Raw genomic sequence first — 17,201 nt, 5'->3', positions numbered from 1 at the left:
GGAGAGTAGACTAATTCAGATGCTGGAGAAAATCATGCACTCCTTAGGGGCTTTGGTGGTTTGAATGAAAATGGCCCCATAAGCTCATAGAGAGTGGCACTATTCAGAGGTGTGGCCTTGTTGGAATAAGTGTGTCACTGGGGGCAGGCTTTGAGGTTTCAGAAACTCAAGCCAGACCCAGTGTCATTCTCTCTCCTGCTGCTTGCTGATACTGATGTAGAATTCTTGGCTTCTTCTTCAGCACCATATCTGCCTTCATGCTGCCTACCATGATGACAATGGACTGAACCTCTGAAAGTGTAAGCCAGTCCCAATTAAATGGTTCATTATAAGAGTTGCTGTGGTCTCTTCATAGCAATAGAAACTCTAAGACAGGATCCCTTTGTTTGTATAATGCAATGACCTCTAGTTCATTGCTTTCTTTTACCTATACAGACAGTGTTTGGCATACAACGTTGCTTTCCCTGAGTCTCCTTTTGTCTTTAATTCTTGTTAATGCAATATATTTTCCAGACTCAGGATACTGAGTTTGGAAATATGACTGGCTTTGGCCAACAGAATATGGGCAAATGTGACTGTGTAGGGGTTTGAAGCTTAGAAGGAAGAGTACTCTCACTGTCTATGAAATGGCATGCCCCAGGAGATTAATATAGAGGAGGTTATCTAAATTCAGCTACCACCTGACACAGATCCAACTCAGAGATCTGTGATCCAAAATTAAACACAGAAATAAATTTATATTACAGCAGTAAGACACGACTGTAAAAAATAACGAGATGCTGGTACTGTTTACTATACGCCACCGACACCAGAATAACTGACTAATACATAGTTGCAGATGCTTCAGTATCTTCTCACATTCTGTGTGTCAACGTGCTCCTCAGAGACTCCTCGTGCCTCACGAGGATCAATAATGATTTCTTCTTTAACTATAAATGCGTTATAAGGAAGGGATCACCACATAGTATGTTATGTCCATCAATTCAGTATAAGAAACAAACACCAGGAGCATGCCCAAGATGACTCCCACGCTGCACCATACGGAAGATACCCAGAGGCCCTGGGCACCACTAAGATGAGCAAGTAAGTGGTGGAGAGATGGAAGAGAAAGAGAAGCGGAATGGTGTGTGCACAATGAGAAAGGCAGAACTGGAGACTAAAGGGTAATGGGAACAGCCTGATGTGAGTAGCCTACGACGATGCCAGCTGAGGCCATGTTGAGGCCTTGACCCATGCTGCCGCAGAAAGCCATGCCTCAACCTGTAGTGCGGCATCCAGGGGTGGGGTGTCTGTGTCAATGTCCATGGTCCATGTTACCACCAGAGGCCATGTGGATGTCCCTGCCCTGCGCTGCTGCCTGGGGCCATGTGTCAACAGTCTGAGAGCTGTTCAGAACTGGACCCTTCCCTCCCTGACTGTGGCACTCAGGAGAGCAGACCCTGCACCCCATCTGGGCAGCACAGTAGAGCTGGCTCTGGTGGCTTGGGCATGGAAGAGCCATCCTGAGGGTGTGAGAGCAAGAAAGCTGGCTCAGCCCTTTCCCTGGGCAATGCTGAGGAGCTGGCCCAGGTGACATGAGTGTAGGAGAGCAGTCAGGCTGACCAACTCAGCTACCACCCAGGCCCATCCCAGCATCTACCCAAGTATGAACTGCTAGAATGTATGAAGGGGCTGGTCGTCCAGAACCAGAACCAAAGCAAGATCTCCATGACACAGAACAACAGCAGGGTATCCGAGAGGAGTCCCAGCGAGGATCCAGTATTGATGGTGTAGCAGAAGCCAGAGGCCTCGGACCAGACCAGTGACTCATTGCAATGAAAATTGGCAAGAAAAGCTGTTTGGGCGAGAGGGTATACTGTGTGACACACCGTGGCAAAATTGTTCGTTTCTTTGTTTTCTTTGGGAGGAATGTTACAAGGGTAGAGGGCAGATATGGAAGGATAGGGAGATGAGTGAGATTGGGATGCATGAAATGAAACTCACAAAGAATCAATTAAAAAGTTTTAAAAAAAAAAAGAGGAAGAAAGACCAGATAGATAACATGACTGATAGAAGCTTACACATTGACTAAAAGGTAGAGCTGGGGGTTGAAACTCAAAAAAAAAAAAAAAAAAAAAAGAAAGAAAGAAATAATAAAATGTTCTCTACATTCAGAGCTACAAACTGCATTGATACAAGTGGTCCATAAAAATTACACTGCAAAGATTCCCTCAGGAGGTCATTCCCAGTCACAACAGAAACCAAGGATGGTCATCTCAACATGAAGCAAAAAATTCCTTGGTTCCTCTGCTCTAGGGGAGGAATTCAACATGCCAATGTGATTTGAAAAGCAAACCTTGCATTTCCTAGGAAAATTCTTCCCCAGTGACATCCCAGGGTACAGCCCTGTGGCCACATAAAATGTCGTAGTAAACAACTCAATATATATTTCAAACGTTAATTGCCTTCCCAGACCTTGGAATTTCTCACTGAGCTCACTCACAAGTTTTATGCAGGGCATAAAATTTATTGTGTTGACTTACCCTTTAAAGTGCTGAATACATCAAGGCCACATCAGGCTTGGATGACATTATGGGTGAGTGAGCAAAAAAAAAAAAAAAAGTTTTTTATTGGAAGTTTTGTTTCTAGCTTCTCTTTTGCATCTTACTCCAAAAGAAGCTGCTGTGGGATGGGGGGTGGGGAGCTGCAGAAAGTTTCACACTAATTCTTAATAGAAATACAACCATCCCTATCCAGGCACAACAACAGCAGAGCGACATTATTCATTCCCCAAAAGCCTTGGCTCTAGCCCCTAAGTGATATGAGGCTGTGTGTGAAATGCCTCATCAAAGTAGAACCTAGGCCACAGAGACCCCTGGAGATTTCCACATAAAATGTGGAACTTAAAGACTTTGTGGTGAGGTGTTTTTTGTTTTGTTTTGTTTTTTAATTTGTTTAAAGAGAAATTTATTGTGATGTGATCCTTTGAACTGATAATTGCACAAAACCTCTGACCATGAGGAACTTGGCTTAAGAGTCACACGTGGAGATGCCTGGTGAGGACAGTGTCTTAAGATATGAAAGAGGAAAGATTAACCTTCTGTGAGAAGCTTGGAAAAAGCAATAAGGGGGTGGAAAGGGGAACAGATTGTTTCAAGAATATAGAGGGGTGGCCAGACAAATTTGCAAGGTGTTGACAACAAACACCATGTAAAGAGTTAAGAAACACCAAAAACAGAGTAGGGGCAGACAGACCCATTGGCCAAGGACAATAACCCAGAGCCACAGGCAGGTCAATGGCTCAGTGGGCAAACTGCTTCCTGAGCAACCATGAAGAGCTGAGTTCAGAGGCTCAGCACTCATGTATCAAGCCAGGGATGCCATATGTGTCTACCATTCGCGAGCAAGTAAGCTCATAGATGTGCATGCACACATACGCATGTACAAGTTCACATGCACATACAAATTCAGGTTTCTTTCTGGATTTAGATCCCTGTGGTAGAAATGCTACCCTAAACGTACAGTTATGAATTATGATCCATATGGAAAATCATGAAAGAACATAGTAGGTGCCTCTGGGATAGCTGCTGAGTAAAGTAAAGAACGCTTGCGGGTCCAGTGGCATCTGCCCTTCGGGTCATTTCAAGCTAGTGAGAGGGAACCTGGCAAAGGTACAGAAAGGGCTTAGAAATTCCACTGCCCAGTATCTTATTACAGACCACCAAGAGAATCCAAGAAGAGGCAGAGAAAGCAATCAATTCAGTAGTTCGGTGTCCGCACAAATGCCATCCTTTCAAAACAGCCTTTTTGGGGGGCTGTGTCAATGTGGACCTTCATCCTAGCACCCCTTCCCCCATGGCCCTGTGTAATTTTATCATTATATGACATGTCCTCATTTTCTTCCTACATTTTCCCACCCACCATACTGCAGCCTCTGAGGGCAGGAATTTATCTATTTCTAGTCCCCAAGACACAGTGTTTATCAAAGGAATGTCAGCCACTCTGTATACATAAGACAAGCAGTGAGTTGGGATCGGTGCCCTGCATTAAAATAAGGGCATCTTTACCTAAGGAATTTGAAGGATCCTAGATCCTAAAATACCCTTCAAAGAGTATTTTACATGCATAGAAAAACTACTTGGAAGAGCCCAGCTTCTTTAATTTGGAAATCAGTGAAGGAACTCCAGGGTAGATAAGCATACATCTCATAAAGCAAGATAAATACTAATATTTACTGCACATCTCTAAGAGGAGGATCAGGGTTATGTGGAAAAATCAATAAAGATTTGTTATAAATGGCAGAAATCCAGGAAGGGAAATTCTTGCAGATTAAAAGAGATTTGGTGATATTTGTATACACATGTATATGTGTTCTCTTTTTTTTCTTTTGGGTAAATAACTAGAAATGGGATGGCTAGGTCATATAATGATATTTGTCCCCTCTCTCGTCCATCAGAAGAGGAAGCAAACTTTTACAAGGTTCAACATGATAGCATTTTGGCAGTGTGTATTAGTTACCTATTGCTGTATACTAAAATTATACTAAAATATATTTAATAGTATATTAAAATATACTAAAATATAATGGCTGAAACCAACATTTGTCATCTCATAGTTTCTATTGCTCAACCTGGGAGCAATGAGGTTCTCTGAATCTAAAATGTTTTCCAAATGCACATGTGTTTGAACACGTGGTCCTCAGCTGTGGAAAGATTGTGGAACTAGCTTTCTAGTTCTAGAACGCTCAAACCTACGAGTAGGTATGCTAAATGGTACGGCCACAGTTTGACATGCTTTCAAAAAGTTAAACACAATAGTTGGCACAATAATTCAGCTCCCCCCAGAGACCTACATGCGGATCCCTGATTGAAAGCAAGACTAGTTGGATGAAGTAGGCCACTGGGGATGGGCATTGAAGGTTACAACTCCTTCCTGTTTCTGTCTGAAGCTTTCTACCTGGTTACTGCCCCATGAAAATATGAGAAGTCCCAGATGCCACCATGAACTCAGCCATGCCTTCTTTACCACAGCGAACTGTAATTTCTCAAATAGTGAGCCACTAGAAATTCTTCATCCCTTAAGTTGCTTCTGTCAGGTAACACCATGGGTATATGAATTAACTTGATGTCGGGACTGTAACAAATTACTACAAACTTAATGGTTACCACAACACAAATTTCTTATCCTACAACTTTTGAGGTGAGAAGTTTAGAATATATTTTACTGAAATAAAATGAAGATTTTGGCAAAGCCACATTCATGTTGGAGATTCTGGGGAAGACTATATGCTCTTCAGTTTCAAACATCTGGAAGCTTTCGTATACTGTTACCATATACTCTTGACTTCTTCAGAGCCTACAGTGTGACACCTTCTCTCTCACACCCTCTCTCTGTCTCCTTCTCTTTCTTTCCTTGAGACAGGGTTTCACTCCCTAGCCCCGGCTGTCCTAGAACTTACTATGAAGACAAGGCTAGCTTCAAATTCATAGAGACCCACCTGCCTCCATCTCAGGCCCATCTCCATTTTTTTTTAATTAAAAGAAAATTGTATTTACTTAGAAGCATTCAGAATGTCAACAAAACGGCTGCATTTTTTTTTTTGCAATTCCAAGTGGTATTCAGTTAACAGAACAATTATCTTCATCACAGATAACTGAAGATGAAAGAAAAAAAAAAAACCAAAACAAAAAAAAAAATCTACCATCCCCATATGTAACTATTTTGTGCTGTTCATCAACAACAAGAAGCTGTTTTAAATTTCCATGCCAATTTACTACCCCCAGACTGTACCAGACAAGGTTAGTGGCTATTGAAAATACCACCAGGATGGAGCTATCTAAATACACATTTCAATAGTGTTAACTGTACAAAAAAAGACACTGTACAGTTTAAAAATAAATCTTACACAGCCTCACCTTTCTTTTTTTTTTTTTTTCTTTAGAAGGAGTGAGTTGTGTACAGGGAGGTTAAATAAGAAAAACTGTTAGAATCAACTTATTCATCATCTTCGTCTTCCTCATCCTCCTCATCTTCCTCTTCCTTCTTTTTCTTGCTCTTTTCAGCCTCGGCCACTCTTTTTCCATGGCGTTGGGTATTCCTTTAGCTCTGCGGGAAGCAATATTGTTTTCGTATTTCTCCCTCAGCTGGGCTGCTTGTCATCTGCGGAAGTGTCCTTCCACGTCTCTCCTGGTTTCTTTGCAACATCACCAACAGACAAGCCAGGATGCTCTCTGATTTGGGGGTGGTACCAGGAACAGAACAAGAAGAAGGCTGAAGGAGGTCTCTTGGGTTCTTTGGGATGCTTGAACTTCCTTTTGGTCTTTAGGGGCGGGGAAATGTAGGGTTTCATTTCTTTCATAGCAAGCCTTCTCAGCCTTTGCCATGTCTTCAGATTTCCCCTATTCTTTTGCCAACATGGTGGTCCACCTTTTTCTGAGCACTTCTTGGAGAACTCTGAGGAGCTGACGGAGCATCCGGGTGCCTCTTCCTGTGCTCCTCCAGGCAGGTTTGCACAGAGAATGCATATAAAGACATTTTGCCTCTCGGCTTCTTGGGATCTTTGCCCGCGTTTAGTTGATTTTCGTCTGTGAGGCACAGAGTCACTCAAGGCCTGTCTGGTTCGTGCTTGACCCAGTGCTGTCTCTATGGAGCTCATTGTACTGCCATGGCTGTGAGAGTGGGAGCCAGATGCACCCTCCTCGCTCTTTCTGCTCTGTAACCCCATGTCCTTGTTATAAGGATTCTTGCAGTTACATAGGGTCATAAGATGAAGCCGCCTCTCTTGCCTCAAGAATTGTCCATCGGCCTTGTCTCTTTGCTGTGTGTAACCTTTGTTGTCAACTTTGCTAAACTTAGAAGAATCATCTGGAAGACACACATCTGGGTATGTCCAAAAGGGTTTTTCCAAATTGGTTTAGCTGAGAGAGGAGTTGAGCCTGGCCTGTGGGTAGCACCATCCTGTGGAATGGTGTCCCAGGTTGAGCATTCATTACACTTTGCTTCCTGACTGTGGGTGCAGTATGACCAGCTGCTTCATGTTCTCATGGACATGAGTCCTGTGCCATAGTGGAATGTATATCTCAGGCCATGAGCCACAGTGTCCCCTTCTTCTTTAAGTTGCTTTGGTCATGTGTTTTGTGACAGCAACCAAAAACAAACAAACAAACAAACAAACAAACAAAAGTAATATTTTATAAAGTAACCAAGGATTCACATGTGGGTATTTGCGGGAGTAGCATTATTCTGCCAACTATTGTGTTTAACTTTTTGAAAATGTACCAAACTCTTCTCCAACGTGGCCATACTATCTTACCTCCCTATTCTCATGTGTGGGTATTCTAGTGGTTTCGGATTTCACCAATATCCAGTTTGGTCATGTTTATTAACTTGAGCCCTTCTGACAGGTAGGTTATGCAGTAGACCCTATTTCTACTTTTTATGCTGCCTTGTTTTTAAGTAAAGGTGCTGGGTATCTTTTCTTATGCTCATTTGGAAACTATGCATCACCTTGGTGATGAGTTTGTGATAGTGTAAGTTGCTGCCTTGAATCTAGACTAACCCAGGATATTGGCCTCTCATCATGCCTGGTAGGGACTGATTGTGTTAACTGATGTGGGAGGTCGTCTTGGCTGTGGGTGGGATCATTCCCTCAAGAGGGGACCCTGGGGTATATAAAATAAATAACATGAGCTGTTCGTTAAGATGCATTCATTGTTCCCTTCTTCCCAACTGTGGATACAATGTGGTCAGCTGCTTCAAGCTCTTGCTGCTCTGACTTCCTCACCATGATGGTGATACATTGAACAGTCAGCCATAACAGACCCTTTTCCCCTAAACTGTTTTTGTCAAAGTATTTTGACAGAGGAAGGAGAAAAGTAACTAAGACAGTGTCTACTTAAATCTTTGGGCCCTTTTTAATCAGGTTGTTAGTTTTCTCATCATTGACATTTGAGCATCTTTACATACCCTGAATTTGCCTTTGGTTGCGCTACGCCTTGCAAATATGTTCCCCCAGTCCTGAGCTTACTATTTTTATTCTTTCTTAGTCTTTCTTATAATTGCCCAGTGTGGTGAGCAATCCAAACATTCATCAGCAGATGAATAGACGAATGAGTTGTGATATACCTATCCAACAGAATCTGCTCAACAATTAAAAGAATAAGCTATTTATACACCCAACAAGAATTAACCTCAAAATAATTATAAATACAAAAAAGGGCCAGGTGTAAAAAAAAAAAAAAAAAAAAAGTCCGGCTGTATGATTCATTTATATAAACTCTGAAAGACGCAAGGTAATCTGGAATGACAGAAAGCTGTTTGTAGGTGAGGCCAGGGAGGGGCCACCAAAGGTGACAGAGACAGCTTTGGGATGAGAACTAGGTGGCAGTGGTTTCAAGGTTACATATGATAAAACTTACAACTTAAATATGTGCAATTGGTTGAATGGCAATTATACATCTATGTGCCTGTTATTAAAAAAAAAAAAGCTTAATTATAATGCTAAGGTCATTCGTGGATCTTATTCGACCTAGATTTAAAGAACTCAGCTATGAAAGACAGTAAGGAAAATTTGATCAATGGCTGGTTGTTAATGAGATTAAGGAACTGCTCTTAATCCTTTAATCGTAGAATCATAGTAGAAATTTTCAGACTTTCTCAGAAATGTGTACTGAAGCATGAGCTGATAGATAAGATGCTGGAGATTAGCTCTAAGAATTAATGACTTGGAGGTGGGGCATATGACTCAGTGGCTAAGATGCTTGCCACTTACACAGAAGGACTTGAGTTTACCCCAGAACCCACATAAAGGCTGGGGGCATTAGCATGGGGGTCTGTAATCTCTGCTCCAAAAATGAGGTGAGAGATAAAGGTAGCAAAATTGCCAAAAAGCTTTTGGGCCAGCTAGCCAGTGTATGCAGCAGAGAACAAAGGAACCTTGTCTTAGGTATGATGAAAAGCGCCGATAGACACCCAAGGTTGTCCTCTGACCTCTCCACGCATGCGGGTGGCATGTGTACACAGCACGCACACACATGGAGGCACATGTACTCAAGAAAGACACACATCAACAATTATAAATTAAACAACCAAATCCATGCTGGGAAGGATGGACGGTGGAGATGAGGCAAGAATAGACACCTGCTGATCATTGCCAGAGCCAGGTGCCAGTCCCACAAAACCAGATATAAATCTCCCTGACTTCTGTGGAGCCCATGTCGTATTGTTCTGTTTTCATGGTCCTGAGGATGAGACTCAGGGACCAGTACTTACTAGCTAGGTAAGCACTCTGCTGATGAACCACATCATCCCTCACATCCCAGAATAGTATGTGTACACTCATGCATGTGAGCAGATGGACATGTATGACATAGTGCCTGTGTGGAGGTCAGAGGACAACCCTGTGCATCAGTCCTCACCTTCCGTTTTGTTTAACACAAGGTTTCTTGTTGTTTATGGCAGCACACGCCAGACTAGCTAGTCCACAGCCTTCCAGAGATTCGCCATCTCTGTCGCCCATCTCACTGTAGGAATGCTGGGATTACACACTGCTTGGTCTGTTGTTAGTGGGCTCTGTGCATTCAAACTTAGGTCCTCGTGTTTGCAGAGCAGGGGTCCTTACCCACTGAGCCATCGCCCCAGCCTGTTTGTTTTTACAATTTTAAACAGTTGAAAATGAATTAAAGACTGTTTTCTGCTGTGAAAACTCCATGAAATTTAATGTCAGAGACCATGAGTAATGCTTTGCTAGAAACTCAGTCACGTCAACGCATTCGCACATTATGTGTGGCTAGTTTTGTGTTGTGATCGGAGCTGAGATGTTGCCACAGATGCTCAGTATCACAAACACTAAACTACTAAGCTGGAGGTGTGGCCCTGAAGCAAAGAGAGCACAGCGTTCTTCCAGAGGACTGGAGTTTGGTTCTCGTGCCTGTATTAGACAGCTCACAACCACGCGTAACCTCGTGCACACGCACATATACATAAAAAGTAATAAAATATGTATTTTAAAACTAAGTTGTTGTAGCTATTATACTCCTGTGGGGGAAATCTGCTGGTTTCCATTGAAGAGGCCAGACTAGACCCTGAAAGTGTCATCCTCATAGACCGCTCTCTTCCTTGCCGTTTTGTTGCTCTGACCAAACTTTGACAGGAAGGGAAGTTTTCTTCAGTCTCTTCGTTTGAGCCGTGATTGGGGAAAGTGTGGCTGTGAGTGTGCCTATAGCTACATCAACAGGGGTGTGAGGCAGCTGGTCTCCTTTCAGCCACAGGTAGCAGAGAGTGGCTGCTTAGTTCTCCTCCTCTCTCCTTTTTATATTCCCCTCAGGACTCCAGCTCCTGTGATGGTGTCACCCAAATTTTGGGTGAATCTCCTCTTCTCAGATTCACGTCTTTGGAAACCTCCTCCCTACATGCCCAGTGATGTCTCTATGATGGTTTCAAACCCAGTCACACTGACAGTGGTGAGCAGCCATCTTAGTGACCCTCCAAGATGTTCTGGTGGGAAAAACAGAATATGAGGACAGGATAGCTCACTCAACATAAACCATCAAGGGTCACAGGACGATGGTGTCACACTCAATCCATTGTACTCAAGACACTGTGTCTGGGGTTCTGGGTTTTCCTCCCTGCCAAGTGACCACTCGCTTCTTTTCACAGACATCCTGGGGTTCAGGAGTCAGGTTACAGGTGTGGCTTTGCCCCTCTCCACTGTCTGACCAGCTCATGTATTTATTCACGGGTTTGTCACCTCACCACACCCTGTCGCATGTCCACCCCACATGGGCGGGAACTCACTCCACCCTGCTCATTAGCATACAGTGCCCAAAGCATCAGCCAGCACTGTAGCTAGCCTCCCAGTGCAGGCTGAAGGAATGAGCTGTGAAAGAAAGTTCATTACATAGAGAATGAGCAAAAGTCCAGGTGCTGAATCTCAGCAGAAAAAGAAAGAAAGAAAAAAAAAAAAACAAAAACGTTTTCTTCTTGCACAATGAACATGATCTTTATTCCCACCTGAGGTGCCTTCACAGAGGCCTAAATATAGCACCCAGAAGTCATGCTTGTATTGGGACTTTGCCTGCTGAAATCTCCATGCAAATTAGAAGTGCAGCTCCTGATCAGCTCTCAGCTGCTATGCTGAATTCTGCAGCATAATTCTTGCCTGCGATGAAGAGCGACGTGCCTTCATTAGCTGAGTGACCCTGGCCAGGAGGCTCCTCCTCTCTGTTCTTCATATACGTGAAAGCAGAGGAGTTTCAGATCACTGCAAAGATCTTGTAGCATAACACACAACAGGTGACTGGTGGCAGCGTTTAGGGCCATAAGCAAACGTAATCCCCTTCTCTTCCGGTGGCACCATCCCTCTTCCCTCTCAGGACACAATGGCTCTGGTTTCCTGTCAGCATTACTCACAACAGCTAAGAGAGGAAAACAGCACTTGCAGCCATCACGGGACACATGGATAAACAGAGTGTGATGTATCCACATAGCAGAATATTAATCAGCCAGAAAAAGAAATGAGCTTCTGACACGTCCTGCGACGTATCTGAATGTCGGAAACATTTTGCTAAGGAGGCCAGACACAAAAGAGCAGGTAAGATAGGATTGCATTACAGAAACATCTCAAATAATCAAATTCATAGAGACAGGAAAAGAGATTGGAGGTCACCTGGGGCTGAGAATGGGGAATGACTGCTGAGCGAAGAAAGATTCTGCTGAGGGTGCTTAAAAACCAGTGTTGTGATGGTAGCGGCCATCAGCACAGGTGGACATACACGGCTGGAAATGTCGTGTTGGATGCTCAGAAATAATTAAATAAGCAGGAAACAGAAGATGCTGGTTTGCAAGGCCTAGAACCAGAATTCCTGGGTTTGAGTCCAAGATCTTTGAGCTGTGTGGCTTTGGAAAATCCTTGACCAATTGGTGTCTCATCTGGAAGGAGGAAAGGAATGGGATTTGCCTCTCACTCCTTAGGTGGTACTCAGCAATGAGCTGGGATTAACAAGGCTGCACTGGCCTGCAGTTCTGTGCACACATATTCTTCAGACACAATTTCTCAGTATCCATGCTGTTGACAGCAGCGACCAAGGCACCATCTACTCTCCAGGCCATCCTGCATACAATGCTTAGACATCTCTGGGGAGATGGTTAGCTTGAGCTTTCTTACTTTGGCTAAGTTGATTGACAGGAAAGACTTGCCCATTGAGGGTTGCACCATTCCCTAGGATGGGGATTCTGAGTTGTGTAAAAACTGGAAAGTGAGCTGAACACAGGAATCTGCTGTTCTCACTTCCTGACTGGGTGCATTCAATGTGACCATTTGCCTCAAGCTCCTGAGCCTGCACCATCTCTGTGGGGATGGGCTCTGACCCCGGGGTTGTGAGCTGAAACAAGGCCCTACTTCCTTAAGCTGCTTTTGACAGAGTACTTTATCACAGCAAGTGGAAAGCTGGACGAGAACCTGAGAGACCAAAGAATAAAGTCGTTAAGACCTAGAGTAGGTGCGGTAAATAGTTAGTAATGCCCTGAGGGGGAGAGCTACCTCACTGCATTCTTTCCCCACCCACTAGAGATACAGTTGCTAGGAAACTGGACCCTCCCCCTAGGGAGGGACACCTGGTCATAGTCAATGGTCTGGGAACCTTCCTATAGCCAATCCATTCAAAATGTAGCATCTTTACCAATAGATGCTTGCCAGGCAGGAATTGCCCTGCCTTGGGCATGCTGGGAGGGACCAGAATCTATAAATCACCCAACTAACCTGGGGATGCACGCTCAGCTCCCACCGCTTCGGCGGTGGGGCTGTGTTGGCCCAAGCTGCAGCTTGTAATTTACAATAAAAAGACCCTCATGTGTTTTGCAACGGAGTCAATTCCTGTAGATCTTTTGGGGGCTCGCGAACTGGGTATAACAAACCCTGGATTCTCCCCATTAGATGCTATTAGAAGGTCTCCAAATATTGCCAAGTCTCTCTTAGGAAGCAAAATTCCCCAAGGTTAAAATTCAGTCTCAGCAATGCTGCATCACGACGTTTAGGGGTCTTATCTATTGCTTGAGATCACATGACTCTCAAATTCTTTTGGCCACGCCCCATGAGGAGTAAATGAGTGCACATTTCATCTTTATCATGCACACACAATGTGTCCACAGCTTCACAACACGGCACTCCCCATTGCTAAGGGAGAGGCGGTGTGTTCTGTGAATTAGATTCATTTTATTTCCTATTTCTTTTCTGAAAACAACAAGAGAAAAAAACCCAACCTGGTTCTGACCCTTTCAATTGATTTCATGACCCACTTACAGTTCACAACCTGCAGGTTGAAAAACACTGATCCAGTCTGCTTTGTTTTACCAAAGGGCAAAGGACTGCCCTGACATTTCAGTCTGATGCTTCCTCACAGCCTCCAGCCTACCTGTGCGCTCTGGTTCCTGACGGCCTCCCTAGCGCCCAGGTGGGTCTATGGTGCACAGGAAACCATGATCCATTATCAAGATGGATGTCAGTTTGAAATAACAAGGGAAAAGCCTAATTCCAACAGCTGCAGTGAACCCCAGATGTTAGGAGGACTCGCTTCCCTTCTTCCTCTGCCTCTTTTTCTCTCTCCTGCCTCCCTTTTTCCAAATCTTCTACCGGCTTGGCCTTGCCTATCAGATCTCCCTGTTGCTATTGATAGCCAGCTGCAGGTACAGGGGGGGCTGGGTCTACTTCCTACAGGCGGGTCCCAGTACACCTCCGGAGGGGACACCTTGAACAGCTTCTCAGCAAAGGAACACTCAGACACACCACAGAGAGGCCGGTTTGATCCTGCCTCAGGTCAAGGTGAGACTTGTTTAAAGAGAGTTCCAATGCAATCAGATGATCTATTTTTTTTTCTGTCATCAACTATTAGATAAATAGAAAGAGGGTGCAGCTAAAAGGACCTTTTCAAATGAGAGAAATATTTCCCACTTTAAAATTTAAAAGCCTGAATCATAAAATCTTTTTCACAAAACACTCTATGCATAATGTTTTATTTGTCTCTCCGAAAGTCTTACTCATCTGATGCTAATGATGAATAACAATGGCTGACATTTACCCAGTGGCCACCGCAGGCGTCACTCTGTGCTGGGTCCTCCATAGGGTTACTTCCTCGGTGTCACGACTTGAGATGAGTGGCGTTGTTACAGCCCTCATTAGACGTGGGGCTGCTGAAGCCCGCAGAGCTCACGTGGCTCGCTTTAAACGGCAGGGCTCCAGACTGGTCAGCGATGAAAGGTAGCACCAACAGCACCGCCAGATGCAGCAGGTGAGACACGTGGAAAGTACCAGAATAAATAAATAAATGTTGTTTGTGCGACACTCGGGTTGGATCGTATTTTATCTGGCAACTAAAAGACTTCAGTGACTTGAAGCCGGAGTCCGTATTCTGACCAGTGGTCCTCGGATGTGGCTCCTGGGCATCTCCAGTGGTGTCAGCATCCCATGAGGCATAGGAAGGCTTGCAAAACCTTGCACCTACTGAGTCAAGAGCTCTGGGGGTGGGTCTGTTGATCCGGGCTGTGAGAGGTCTCCCATTTGATCACACCACCTGCTCAAGCTTGGATGTTGGTGCATGACATCACCCAACCTATCTTAGAGCAATTTTCTGAAGTGAGTGGTGACGGTCAGGTTCTAAGGTCAGGTCTCCGAATCCAACTCTTCCGAGTTTGCCATGACTCCCTGTCTCTCCTTTATATCTTTCGTTGACCTTACCCAATAGCGTCTGTGAGGGTTTGTCTGATTGTCAGCTTGGTTGGACTCAGCTATTGCTGGAAGACTACTGGAGCCCACCTCTGGGTGTCTAAGGGATGTTTCACACCAGGAGGGCTCTGACCTCTCCAACGTTTAATCCATCGATGGATCCAAATTTGAATAAACTGTTGGTAGATGGTGGACCTGAGGAGGCAGGGTCTGCTCCGAGGAAGTCGGTCACTGGAGGGAGCACATCGTTATCCTGGCCTCCTTCTGTCACTGTTGTCCCTGGCCTTCTATCCACCACGCTGTGAGCTTCTCTGCCACAGACTCCCTCCCACGCTGGACTGAACTCTCTGAGACCACAGGCAAGTGCAACAACTCTTTCCTCCTTTTAAGCTGTTTATAGAAAATGCTTTATCACAGCAGCAATAAGTTGGTGACTAGTAAAGTGGGATCTGCCTAGATGGTTCAGTGGGTAAAGGCACTTGCATCAGGCCTGATTACCCAAGTTGGATCCTCAGGACCCACATGGTAGAGAGAAATGATTCCTCCAAGTTGTTTTCTGGGTCTCTCTCCCCATCTGTCTGTGGGCCTCTCCCTGCCCCCTTTCTCTCTCTCTTTCTCTCTCTCTCTCTCTCCCCCTCTCTAATAAAATATAATAAAAATAAAAAATCAAATGTTTACATACATCGACACCCCAATTCTCAGTGCAGCTTTTAACAACACACTTCACCCAAAGCCCACCCAAGCTCTGTGCGCTCTCATGAACCTCAAGTCATTTTAAAAATATTTTTTATTAATTACAGTTTATTCACTTTTTATCCCAGCTGTAGCTCCCTCCCTCCTCTCCTCCCATGCCCCTCCCCCAGTCCACTGATAGGGGAGGTCCTCCTCCCCTTCCATCTGACCCTCTATCAGGTCTCATCAGGACTGGCTGCATTGTCTTCCTCTGTGGCCTGGTAAGGCCTGCCCCCTACCACACTCAGGTGGAGGTGATCAAAGAGCCAGTCACTGAGTTATGTCAGAGACAGCCCCTGTTACTGTTGCTAGGGAGCCCATTTGGAGACCGAGCAAACCTCAAGTCATTAATTCACCCAATCATTCATTCAACATGACCTGTATGAGCAACTTCCAATGAAAGTTGTTAAAGCATGTTTTCTGAATACAACCACAGGGGCGTTTCTAGAAGAGACTGTTATTTGAGTCAGTGGACTAAGTAAAGAAATGTATCCCCTGCAGTGCAGGGGAGCACTCAGAGGATTCCGCGATGACTCCATGGAGGGCCTGAATGGAGCAGAATGATGAAGGAAGAGGAAATTTGTTCTCACTATTTGACCAGGGACATCTGATATCTGTGACCTTCTGACATCTGTTAGTTCCCCCAGGTCGCCAGCGTTTGGGGTTGGACTGGAATTATTCTGCCACCTTTCTTGGTTCTTCAACTTTCTAGTTGCAACGGTGAGGCTTCTCAGCTTTCGTAATCACAGGAGCTCGTGCTCCTGAATAAACACATTGACATATGATCAACAGGCAAATAGATAGATGATAAGTAGGTAGATATGTTAGATGATAGATTGGCGAACAAATAGGGATGGATAGGCAACAGATGATGAATACATGAATATGTAAATAGATGACCGATAGACAAATAGTAGATAATAAATAGATGGAGTGATAGAGGCACCAACAGACGATGGGTACATAAGTGGATATGTAGACTGATAGACACATAATAGATAGATAGATGAATGGTAAGAGATAGATAGATAGATAGATAGATAGATAGATAGATAGATAGATAGACAGACAGATGATACATTTATTCTGCTTCTCTGTGGGACTCTGATTAACATAGGACAAACACTGTACTAGTAAAATAGCATACTCAACACTAAAGTTACTGACATTTTTCTCACTTTGGAGTAAGAGCCCTGATGAGAAGAAGAGACGTGGAATGGGGGTGCTTGCCAATTTACTGTTACTGCTATTGTTACATCATTGCTGCGTGCTTGGTACGCGCACACGTGTGTGCAGAGGAGAATGTTGGAATCTTCTTCCATTGCTCTCTGCCTTCTTTCTCTCTATCCAGTGTCTCCCACAGAGCCTGAAGCTCACCGTTTTGGTTGGCAACCGGCGAGCTCCAGTCGACGAGCTCCAGGATTCTTTTGCCTGTGGGGTTACAGGCATTGGTGACCGTGCCAGCTTTCCACATTAGTGCTTGAGAATTTGTGTTCAGGTCCTCATGGCTGCACAGCAAGTGCTCATACCCTCTTCAGCCTAGAATAGGTGCTTTTTGAGTCTCTAGTTCTAGCCCAGGGTCACAAAAAGTTTAATGGCACCATATTTGGCGGGGAAGGGATAATGAGAAAAGAATTTCTTTACCTCTTTTTGTTAATTCAAAGTCCTTCAGGTCTGGGTATGTGCTTTATGCTTCCTCTTTCTGAAAGGGGTCTTGTTAATTCTCCTGGATCTGCCTGACCCGTCACTTATGCCTTATTCCTGATGTTGAACA

General features: G+C 44.4%; 1 pseudogene; it reads right to left on the bottom strand.

Moving 5' to 3' along the window:
• Window positions 1-5,973: 5,973 nt before the first annotated feature.
• Window positions 5,974-16,901, bottom strand: LOC129691246 (high mobility group protein B1-like; annotated as a pseudogene).
• Between the last annotated feature and the right edge of the window lie 300 nt (window positions 16,902-17,201).

Source organism: Psammomys obesus, unplaced genomic scaffold, assembly GCF_907164565.1.
Source record: "Psammomys obesus unplaced genomic scaffold, mPsaObe1.curated_primary_1811, whole genome shotgun sequence".
Taxonomy (NCBI): Eukaryota; Metazoa; Chordata; class Mammalia; order Rodentia; family Muridae; genus Psammomys; species Psammomys obesus.
This window is presented reverse-complemented; position numbering and strand designations above follow the sequence as displayed.